Source organism: Mus caroli, unplaced genomic scaffold (genome assembly GCF_978045245.1).
Source record: "Mus caroli unplaced genomic scaffold, Mus_caroli_1 scaffold_11, whole genome shotgun sequence".
In the NCBI taxonomy this organism is placed as follows: domain Eukaryota; kingdom Metazoa; phylum Chordata; class Mammalia; order Rodentia; family Muridae; genus Mus; species Mus caroli.
Window position 1 is genome coordinate 117089230 of NW_028227266.1, and position 12200 is coordinate 117101429.

A 12200-nucleotide genomic window follows, 5' to 3' on the forward strand; every position below is an offset into this window, starting at 1 on the left:
GCCTGCCTCAGATCAACACGAAGATCTCTTCAGCCATTTTTCATTCTTACCCCTTGAGAGTATGCCCTGCATCTTCATCAAATGATCCTTTTAGCCTTTGTCCATTCTCAACGAATGAGAGTGTGTTCTCTAACAGTGGCATCCATTGCCCGCTCTTACACATAGTTTGTTTGTGCTAATTAATAGTCTCTATGGCCACCTTCCACTCTCCTCCCTTTAGTCTCAGGCTCTGTGGGCCTCATTTTAATTGTTTCAGTGGAGACCATGAGGGCCGAGGAGTTGCAGAGAGAATCCAGACCAAGATCTCTCTAACAAGACCTTAAACTCAGCACCCTAGGTAAAGAATTTAATTCCTCTCAGTCCTGGAAGAACTTAACTGTTGTGAGTGTAAATCACCTTTGAACCTAAGTCCTCCGCTTGACTCCCCAAGCCGCACTGAATAATTTCTCATACTATAGCTTCCTTCTCCCTACAGTCAGCAGTTCAGAGCCTCTCTCATACTCAAGAAGTTTGCAGCAATTGGAAAACTGGACCTTTTCTTAATCTAAAAGCAGCCAAACTTTTTGCCAGAAATAAGTAATGGACAAAGAATGGACAGTGATTAATCAAGTCATTTATTGCTTTGATAAGATAACCCAAAGCTCGAATGAGGGAGGGTCACTTCCTAGTTTCAGTTAAGTTTAAGTCTATAAGTTAGGTGTCTATTAAGTATAAGTCAGATGTCTATTGAATGTCACTTGATAAGAGTTATTTTGGGGTCTTGGCTTTGGTTTTGGATCAAGGTCTTATCTAGCCCAGGCTGTCCTCCAGTTCCTTGTCATCAGAGGGTAACCTTGAACTTCTGACCCTTCTATCATCACCTGCTGGGTGGTGCAGTTACAGGCACCATCACCGCGCCTAGTTTATCTGGTGCTGGGAATTGAGCCAGGGCTTCCTGCCTGTGAGGCAAGCGCTGCACAACTGCATCTCTGCCCCACATGGTGACTGACTGTACTAAGGACTAAGGGACTTTTCATGTTTCCCAGACATTTTACTGATATAAAACATCATTTATAACAAAATATATGATGTGTGGTTAATTGTTTTTCATACATTTTAATGGATTATTTCATCAAGATGCCAACTGGAAGATCATTATAATGTACTTTTTTTAATGCTATACTTTGTGACTTTTAATGAATTACTTGAGAAAGGATAGAGAGCTTATTGTCAGTGATATAATAAAATTTCTTCTTGCCACAAATGGTTATTTATAGAATCAAAGCTTCTGAAAACCTTCTAAAAAGAGTCAATATTGAAATATAACCTATATTTATTCTAGAAATTAGTAATGCATATCCACAGACACCTAAACAAGCATTGTGAGAGGAGGAGGGGCTGTGCTGAAGCGCTGACCTTAGGAGAGCTTGGCTTTCCTCAGAGATCAATTATGTTTGCTTACTAAGTATTTTGAACATATACTCTATCTGCGTTTTTCCACTGCCTCTATGGTAAAGCATGTGCAACAGAAAATGAATCTGCATGATGTTATTTAATACTTAGACCATGTGGCTACAGGAGACAAAACTCTCAACCTCTGTGCATGTTTTTGCTGTGGGAAATAGGGCAGTTAGGGAAAATAATATATATTAAGATAAATATCTTAAAAGATCAAATTTATGAGAAGCATGGGTAGAAATACAATTTCAAGGACAAGGGGATAAAAGAAGTAACCACTAGAGAAGAACTTCCTCGTGTTTGTTCATTTATTGGTTTTTGAGACAGGGTTTCACATGTAGCCCTGGCTGGCCTGGTACTCACTATGTAGACCAAGCTGGCATCAGGCTCACAGAGATCCACCTGCCTCTGGCCCCTGAGTGCTGAAATTAAAGGTGTGTTCCACCTCACTGGGCATGTTCATATTTTTTAAGATGATGATAGCAAAGATCTACTCTTTCTTATAACTTATATCAGTCGGGATGCCTTCATAGCAGGGTACATCTAGAGGAATATTCTACAGGGCTTTTTTCCTGCCTCAGTGCTTATGTTATATTTTTCATTTTCAGTGACTTAAATTTTCACCAGATAATTTTGTGCCAACTTAAAAATACATACAAAAATATATATTTATATTCCCAAATACATATCCATATTTCAGAAACTTCACTTAGAAAAATCTCTTTAGTACATAACAGAGTGAGCGTAAGGCAACAAAGCTAGAAACAATAGCAGCAGCTAGTCCCGTGTGGAGATGCTCGGGACCAGGCAGCAACTGCTCAGACTGGAGTAGGCCTATGAAAACGGGCAGAAAGAGATAAATCCAAGCAATATCGTACCGTAGAATTCATCCGATATTGTAAGAGGTTCCATGTGGCCATGTGAAAGCTGATGCCCAGGCTTCTGCCTGGACACAAGAACAAGTAGCTCCTCTGCTATAGAATGAGACAGATAGACTGGAGGGTGAGAGCAGAGCCTAAGGATGCATGTGCCCTCATCCATCTATGAGTGTGTGTGGAAACTAAGCCAGAAGAGGTTGGGATCAAAGTTTAACTTGGCAGCCTTATTAATATATCACAGAAGATCTGTGGAACTGGATGCAGAGTCTAGGTGAGACTGCCCAAGAGATGCAGAGCCTAGCATGGAACCAAATGAAGGTGATGTTTCTGAAAGGAAGTCCTGCGCCGAGCCAGCACTGCTGAAAAGTGAAAGAGATGGGGAAGACCTGGGCCTGGGTGGCTACAGTGCAGAAATGGAGGCAGAAGCCGTGTTGAAGTAGCATTGAATACAATTTAATAACAACTATAAGGTTGAGTATGTACCAATATGTAAACTTTGGCTAAGTAATATATCTTCATTTCCTATTTAGCAAGGAAAAATATGTGAAGAATTTATTCATTGAATTAATTAATTGAATGTGGTGTCTTGATGCTTTGAATGACCAATTTTTTCCATGAAAGTATAACTTTGTAAGCACACCATAGCATTAGTAATAGTGTCAGGCCTTGGAGCCTTCCCTGCTTTCCTCTGGACGCCAACAAGCAGCTGACTGAGACAGCCACAGATACTTACACCCCACCGTTGGACTGATTGAACCCCTGTGGTTAAACTAGGAAAAGACTAGAAGAAGCTGAGGAGGAGAGGGACCCCATAGGAAGACCAGAAGGCTCAACTAACCCAGATCCCCTGAGATCTCTCAGACACTGAGCCACCAACCAGACAGCATACTCGAGCTGGTCCTAAGCCCCTGACACATATACAACAGAGGACTGCCTGGCCTGGCCTCAGTGGGAGAAGACACACCTAACCCTCAAGAGATTTGAGGTCCCAGACAGTGAGGAGGCCTGGTGGTGGGCAGGGGGCAGGGTGGGGGAACATCCTCTTGGAAATGAGGGAGAGGAGGAATAGGAATTTTTTTAAAAGTTTAGCTTTGTAGTAACTAACTATGCTTAGTCAGTAGATGAAGATGCCTAGTTAGTATGAAGCGTTGCAGAGCAGGATAATGAAACATTCATGAAGCCAGATTTCAGAGCATGGATGGGGGGGGGGAGTTCAAACATCCTTGAAATACACTACTGGAGGTCAAAGGTGTATGTGCCAGTAACAGACGTCCGTTTCCCTTTAAGAAACAAATATTGGTAAATATTTTTCTTCTAGAGGCTTCTGTTTTTTCTGCTGCTTGATTCTTTCTTTCTTTTTTTTTTTTCTTGTTTATTTGTTTGTTTTTTGAGGCAGGGTCTCAGCCCGGGCTGCCCTCCAACTTGCTACATAGCTGAGACACCTTGAAACTCCTGATGCTCTTGCCCCTGCCTCTGAGCATATGCTGCTGTGCGCAGCCCTCCTTGAGGCCTGTGAGGAACTCTTTGTGGAAATGGCCTGAAGCCTCAGAGGCTGGACCCGCTTTCCTCCAATGACATCATCGCTTTTCCCACCAATCATTTATTTAAGAGGAAAACACACAGCTAATTTTTTTTTAAAATTACAAAATCATGAAGATAGTGGCCCATCTCCCATTTTGGAGTTTTGCACATCAGATAATCTACAGGGAACTTGCAACACTAGACAGTGTGTTGAATTTCCTATTTGGATCAGTTTGTATTTAAAACGGGACTAATGAAGTCCAGAGGGAAAGCTAACTGGCTATTCACTCAAATGTGATTCTCTTTTCTAGGCTTCTCCTTGCCTGTGGTCTTGAACTGTACCCCCTCTCTCCCTTCTTAACCTCTTGAGTGTAAAATGCATAATTAGAGAGGAGTCTAAAATCACCTTCATTCTCTTTGGAGGAGTTGTGTAATTAAAAAGTTGAGAATCTGCTCAGATGTTTGAGGAGCACGGATTATACTGAACAATCCACCCTTAAAAATTAAATAGAATGTTATAATCATAAATAGCTCTGCCTTGCAGTCATCTCTGTAATTCTATCTAACATTCATATTGTCGTTTGATTAGTTAATCATCCATTTTCAAAGGTGTGAATGTGTCTTCACACTTCTGCTAAGACAGTGTTAACTATGAAACTATAGATAGCAATAGAGATTAATTATCCATTGCACAAGTCCCCACACCTTGTGCTTACCAGATAGAGGAAGAGACTGCACATCCTAACTCAGGTGTGATTTCAAAAAACGGGGGAAAATGCTTGGTCAAATGAGTTCAAGGAGTGCTTCAGATCGACGTGCCTTTAAATGTTAAATGCTTTACACGTTTAATTCTATTTCATAAAACAATGGAGTAGATCTGTGCAAGTCTTCAGCTGTGTCATTGAATGGAAGGAGATAGTCTGTGGACGTTTCAGTCTTTATTGGAATTAGAAAACAGAACAGAAACTTGATCAGATTTTAGCAATTTCTCTAGCTTCGATAGAGCAAAGCCAGAAATTGGAAGCTCACCCTCTGAAATATTAATTAAATAAGTAAGCATATGTATAAAAGTAAGGTAACTCAAAATAACAATCACAGTCATTGGAGAGCTGGCAATCATTACAGCTATAATAAGCTCTCTCCAATTGGCTTTTGATTTCCCCAATGATGAACTCTGTTAATTTAGAATCTGGCTCACTAAGTCTCAGGGGACCTGACTTTTCTGTCTCAATGAATTAGTGTTGATGTGTGAGGTAGCATGCCAGAAGAGAAGAATCGAGGGCAGAGCGTGGTAATGCATGCCTGCCTGCCGTCCCAGCACTTGGAAGGTACAAGAGGATCAGGAGTTCAAGACTAGCCTTGGATACATAGCACGTTGGAGGCCAGCCTGGGATATGTGAGCTCCTGTCTCAAAGGAAGAAAGGGGGGAATGGATGAAGATGAGGACTTTAACCACCTTCATTCAGATAAGCTCAGCTATGTTATCCATCATGAAAGTAAGACTTTCTAGGCCATCTTTACCTTTGGTCCTACACAGTGGGATTGATCCCTGAGATGCTACCAGTCTTATTTTAAGCCAAATACTACCTGAACTAAATGTCCTCAAACCATGTCTCCTTCGTGTTAGTGTTTTTTCCCCACTGAAGCTACTCGGGTGCAATCATTCTCCCGCTGTGACATCACATGGACTTGAGAACTCTGAACAGCTCTTCCCTGTCTTCTGTTGTAAACACATAGACCCAAATTGCTGCTTTTCTCTTGGTTTGGGTGTGATACTGGCTGCTTAAATGCTAAGCAACTAGGTTTTATAGAAGCAGGAAAATGAAATAAGAACCAAAGAGTGGTCGGGTATATGAAACGCTATCTAAAAACAACACCAAAGAATCCGGTGGTTGGAAGAAGGAAGCTAACATTCGAATATTTTGAACTACTCTGTGAGGAGCTCCTATATGGCATCATTTGCGGATGGCCAGTCAACATATTTAATTATTCTTCCCTAGTTTGAGTTTGTAACTCCATGATCATGAGAAGGATGGCCATCATCTATCAGAAGGACCCCATAGGTCAAAATGCCCATGACCTTAGGACATGTTAGCTTTCAGGCATATTGTGAGCTCATCAGACACCTGAGAAGGCTTAGACCAGCAGTATCACTGATATGTCCAGAGCCTCAAATAAGGAAAGTTCGCTTTGTTGAAATATGATCGAGGCCAATGCAGAGGCTCGTGTCTATTAGAGATTCTAGAAAAGGCAGTCTTCATCTTCACTGGGCGTGCCTCTGAAAAGAGGGAAGTACCACACCCCCATGCACTTACTCCAACCCCCTACTTGTCCAGCAAGACACCTACAAAGGAGTGAACACTAAAGGGTGGGAGAGGTGTGGGTGTGGGGGCTAGGATGTCTTTCCTGAAATGGACCTTGAGGTTCAGACTATCAGCCCCAGAAGTAGAGCAGCATCACTGAGCCCAAAGGACACACTTTGAAGTGTGCCCAGTGCAATCAGTGTCTTCAGGCCCTCTGATATGGGACAAAACAAAAATATGTTTTTGTTGCCCTAAATCATAGTTTGTTCCAAAACCTGATACTCTGGAGTATTGGGAAGATGGCTTTTCTTCTGTTTCCATGGTCCTGGGGGTGGAGCTCAAGACCTTAGGAAGGACAGGCAACTTTCTTCCACTGAACCCACTTCTAGCCCTAAAGCTTATCATAGGCTGGCAGGCAACTCAGAAATCCTCTTGCCTCCTCATCTTCAGAGCGTGTATTGCTGCCACGTGTCACTGTAGCTAGCTTTACTCTTTGTAGTAGTGTGAGCCAGAGAACACCTTGTGGATGGTATAAGTCGCCATTGCATGGCTGTGTTTGGACCATTCGCCAGAATACTACTGACCCCGGCTAGGATTGTGTGAAGACTTAAAAGTGAAAATCAGGGTGGTCCTGAAGTGAACTCACATGCATCAGTGTCCTTCCGGATCACTGTTCACCACCTACAAATACAATTTACCTACACAGTCATCTGTCAAGCTACAATCTTTCAGACACTGATGAACCGCCATGTGTGGCAATTCTCTCAGAATGTACTGCCTCATGCGGCCAAACCCATTGCTCAGAGCAGATCCCTTTGTTAAATGACACTTGGCTGCGTCTGAGGGCCAATGATAAAATCAAATCAGCTCAGTTAGTAGATCTCAGTTCTCTCTCTTTTGTTGTTATTGTGTGCTACAAATAACCCCAGCTCTCAGAGACAGAGGCAGGAGGATCTCTGTGAGCTTGAGGCCAGCCTGATCTCCAGAGCTAGTTCTAGGACAGCCAAGCCGAGATTACACAGAGAAATCCTGTCTTTAAAAAATAAATAAAACAAAACAAAATCTTCCTATGTGAATAATGACAAACATCATCACATATTTATATTTATATTTATATATGTGTGTGTATAACATATTACTGTATTTTAACTAAGTGCTGTATTTCATCATCTGAATTTAATCACCACATCAAAGTAAAATAAAACCATCAATTTAATCATATCTAAATATTATTTTCACCATTTACAAGATGAAGAAAGTGAATTTCAGAGATCTCCAGTAAGTTACTCATATCAGCTAAAAAGTGGGGCTGAGAGACAGTTATTTGTACAGTGCTTGTCTGTCATGCACAGTAGTATTGGCCCCCATCACTACATTAAACAGGTGTGGTTGTGTGTGCCTGTGATGACAACACTCGGGGGGCGGGTGTAGGAAGGTCAGATGTTCAAGATCACCCTCAGCCACATACAGAACGAGTTAGAAGTCAGCCTGGGGTACATGAGACCCTGTCTCATCAAAAACTAAAGTAAATGTGGAGCGTTCTCACTTGTGATTGGATGGGGAACACGGTGACACTGTGCCTCATGTAGCGTGCCACCTTGTACCATGAATGATAACAAAGCCTCCGAGGACTGTGCCCTAGGAAGCCACGCCTTCTTGTTCCTTCCCTGCAGCCCACTCATAGCAAATAGAACACAGAAGAGTGGTGCTCACTAAGTCTTCAAGGCTAGGCCAGCTTAGTAACTGCTGCGTTGCTTTGCTAGAGCACTCTCTGGAGTCTTGGCGCACTGGCTCCGTCAGAGGTCCTGTGAATACTGTCTGAAGGTATTGTTTTGGTGTATGTTTTTTTCTTTTTTGAGACAAGGTCTCGTGTACCCCAGGCTAGTCTCAAACTCACATTGCAGCCAAGGATAGCTTTAAACTCCTGATCCTTACACCTCTACCTCCTGAGTTACAAATACATGATACTATGTCCAGTTTATATGGTAATTGTTTTTGTGCAAGCTTTTCAAGGACTCGGCCAACAAAGCTACATGTCTTGTCCCTTATTAGAGTTTTTGTGCAGATAGGGTATATGGAAAGAGGTTTCTCCTTAACAACAACAACAAAACATGCACACTGGACTTCGGCATTGGGAGGAAATAAGTGAAAGTACAGCATTTGATCTGCCTGTTTATTAAGCACACGACAGAGACAGAGACAGAGAAATATAGACATAATGAGATACCGAAACAGACAGACACTAGAAAGAAAAAGTTTTATCTTCAAGCCTATGAAGTCGAGAGTATTTTCTATTTCCTCTAAATTTGACCCCCAACTTAACAGTTGCTTTCTCTTTCAACTTTTTCTTGAAGTTAAGAAGTCATGGTTAGAAGAAGCCACCAGCTGGCACTGTCTACACTTTGTGTGTGCACCTCTACACGCCAAGTCTCTGAGTGCTTTAAGTCACTGTTGCTTCTGTTCCCTAGGTTACCACAGACAGCCACGCTGCCAAACTATGCCACAAATGACAAAGGTGCCCTTTTCATCCTCCTCAAACAGAACTCTCCTCACCATTGTGCTGGCCCTTGTCACCACTGTCAATGGCCTCTTGGGTCTGTTGTGCTCTCGTTTAGAATTCCCTTAAGGCTCCCAGTGCCAGCATCAAGTGTGCATGGATGCATTGGTTCCCTGAAGCTGCTGCAGTGTCCTCAGAGTAATTGTAGTGTCAAAAATGGGCAAGCCTCCCTGAGGGAGGTCCAGGTGTCGCGAGGCAAAGAGCTAGCAGGCCGACAGGTCCCTGCTGAAGGCTTCCAGTCCTTCAGGAAGGGTCTTCACCATTGGAATCATTCACAGAAAGTGTTTAAAGGGATTCTTACAACAAGGCTGCCTTATATTGATTTGTAGTAAACCCCAATGAACAAAGGCCATACACACTTCTTTTTGAGATGAGTCTTTCAGAATCTGAGCCTGCTATGGGATAGCAATTGAAAAGTTCCCAAAGCCTTTCTGCTCAACATTTTAGAGAACCCAACAAAAGATTTACGAGCACATGAGGGAGGAGTTTGCCCTAACACTCCAGCAGCTGCAGATAACCAGTACACGGTGATCGAGACATGTCCCAATCACTATAGACCACTATAGACAGCATGTCCTGTGGCCTTGGAAAGCAGCCCTCTCAGGCTTTGCTAAACTGTAAATGACCTGCAACTGTGATGTGCAAGCCATGGGGGAGGGACTTCCCCTGGTGGAACAGAGAAGTCTTGTGATTGGTGCAGATCTCAGTCCTTCATCTGCTGAAGAAGGGCTGTGCCATAACTGATACCAACACCTTCTAGTTCCTCCTTTCTGGCTGTGTAAGGAGGCTGTTCTCACCTTTACAGTAAGCTACACGCATGACCCTCTGGCGTACTGCCCTCTAGTGTTCATTAGACCCACGGACAAGCTTCTCTGGACTGATCTTCCTCACTCTAGGAGAGGAGTTGGACCATGAAGAAGATGGGACAGAAATGTCAGTAGAGTGGTCACAGTGGTATAAGCCATAGCTTCACTTGTGGCGACCTTCAGATCAGAACGTTCCTCATCTTTGTACATTAGCTAAGAGCGAACTGCATTTTTGCGACTGTGATTCCAGGTACAAATCATACGACGTAATGGGGTTTACGTGCTCTGTCCTCATGCATCAGGCATCTGCTCCTGATGTCTCACGTTTGACTCTCCTCCACACTGGAATCTATTGCTTTTCTTGTTCCCTTCATCACCCTTCCATGTCAGCATTTTCCAAATCAAGCTTCAAATCACAGACTTAACAATTCATAAGCAACCAGAGCCATGCTTTACATACAAGCACTTGCTGGTACTGTGCAAACTGTACAGCACCGTCACTCGCACAACTAGAAGATGTCACCTTGCCTTATAGATTAAATTATATTCCATTTAAAAATAGGCAACTTAAGCTTCTTTCTTCCTTTTTTCTTCTTTTGCCCAAGATAAGTTCGCTGCACCTCGCATGTTCCAAATTTAAACCTGACACCTAGATAGAAAACTGACAAACAGGAAATGACTAAAGGGAGCCGCTCTTCCTATCATGTTTGAGACCATCAAAGCAGACCCTTTTCATAGACTTGGGTTTTGATTGGGGTAAGAAAGGACCGGACAGGCACAGCATCAATCTTGATCTAGTCATAATAGAATCGACCGGGTCAGTACAGTCTCCTCTAGTTCTCGCTTTACAATTTGGTGGATGGAATTCTTGACTGAGATTTGGTTTAGATCATTTTGCTCTTGCGTCTTTTGCCTGCAGACTTAGAAAGCCAGCAATAATTAATGATGAAGTGCAATGTCTTCCTGTAAGACCTTCTGCCTGGACTTCATTGAAGAATAATGGCATCCTCCTCTTTCTTCATCCCTTAACGCAGGAGCCCAGCGAGTGTCCACGTGCACCGAGGAGTCACTTGTCCGCTGACAGACATGCCTTTGCAGTAAATGCCAAGGCATAAATGCTTCCATCCCATAAGCAAGAGGGAGACCTGGAAATAGCCAGAGACCTAGGTGTGAAGTCCAGGCTGTTCTGTTGGTAACAGAAAAGCATCTCTGCATCTCCTTCTTAATTAATGTCCCTCCTTGTTATAGAAATAAATCTTATGCTTGTGTGAAACTCATACTGTAGAGGAGTCCTCCTGCCCTTACCCTGGCTTTAACTCCTTCCCACACAAAGTAACCTACTTCATTTGCAATCTAGGAGGGGAGATCCTTCCGTTTTCCTATATTCCTCAATTAAGTACAGTATGCATCAGGCAGCAGATTTTCTGTACCAATGAAGTTATACTTTGCACATTGTTCTAGAAAACACATCACACTATGAGATGGTTATCTCACTTGTCACTTGTCTGTGTCTTTAAACAATTTAAAGTAAAACGCTTGTGGTTCATCTTTACCTCTCACAAACAATAGAAAATAAAATGCTACACATGGTGTCAAAGGCCCTTTGAACCTGCTTGGAATTTCACTCCTCATCCTCAAAAATCTCTTGGGAGCATGCATGGGCAGTGAGATAGCCCAGTGTGTGGTGGTGTGTGGGCAGTGAGATAGCCCAGTGTGTAGTAGAGCTTGCCTAGAAACATGATGGTCTGAATTTGACTCCATGTGGTGTAAAGTGAGAACCAACTCCCACAACCTGCCTATGACCTCAGCATGTGTCATGGTAGAGTAAATGCGAGCACACATACACATATGTGTACATAATCAATCAATAAAACAATCAATAAATGTTAGAAAGTTAGGAAGTCTTTGGGTCACCATTGTTGGCTACTTCGTAAATAAATATACTAATACTTTATATTTCCTTGTCACTATGTTACAAATCATAACAAGTCATTGCATGACTTTAAACTGGGTCTCACTGGATATCATATTCTACCATGTTTTTTTTTAAACCAAAAGTTCATTACATAGACCAGTATGTTTAGTTAATTTATAAACTCATATCTATTCTTTAGGTGAAATTTTAGTACATTTTATTTAGTTTTTTTTTCTTTATTAATGTTTATATTGTCTATTTTCATAATTATAAGTAATGGTTGATACAAACACTTGTGTAACATAGTTCCTTGTAATAATAATTTTACAAAACATTAGTCATGCTAACATTTAAGAATGTGCATATAAATGTTTATGAATTATAACTAGTAAACCAGGCTGTGTAGGTTTTACTGCTGTGAAGAGACACCATGACCAAGACAAGGCAACTCTTATGAAAGAAAACATTTAATTGGGGCTGGCTTACAGTTTCAGAGGTTCATTCCATTATCATCATGGCAGGAAGTATGGCAGCATCCAGGCAGACATGGTGCTGCAGAAGGAGCTGAGAGTTCTACATCTTAATCTGAAGGCAGCCAGAAAGAAACTATCATCTGCAATGGGCAGAGCCTGAACATAAAGACCACAAAGCCCACATACACCGTGACAGACATCCTTCAACAAGGCCACACCTCCTAATAGTGCCATACCCTATGGCCAGGCATTCAAGCTCATGAGTCTATGGGAGCCATATCTATTCAAACTGCCACACCACTCTCAAAGT

At 42.2% G+C, this 12200-nt stretch overlaps 1 long non-coding RNA gene across 2 annotated transcripts in view; it reads left to right on the forward strand.

The window, feature by feature from the left end:
- Positions 1-12200, forward strand: part of LOC110302549 (uncharacterized) — a 65289-nt gene that overhangs the window by 9731 nt on the left and 43358 nt on the right. The window contains exon 3 of one of the 2 annotated variants that reach the window (XR_002378808.2): positions 10537-10732. The exons of the other annotated variant lie outside the window; for it this stretch is intronic. This is a non-coding gene — a long non-coding RNA (uncharacterized LOC110302549). Of the gene's footprint in view, positions 1-10536; positions 10733-12200 lie in introns of those variants that run through there. 2 annotated transcript variants of the gene reach the window in all.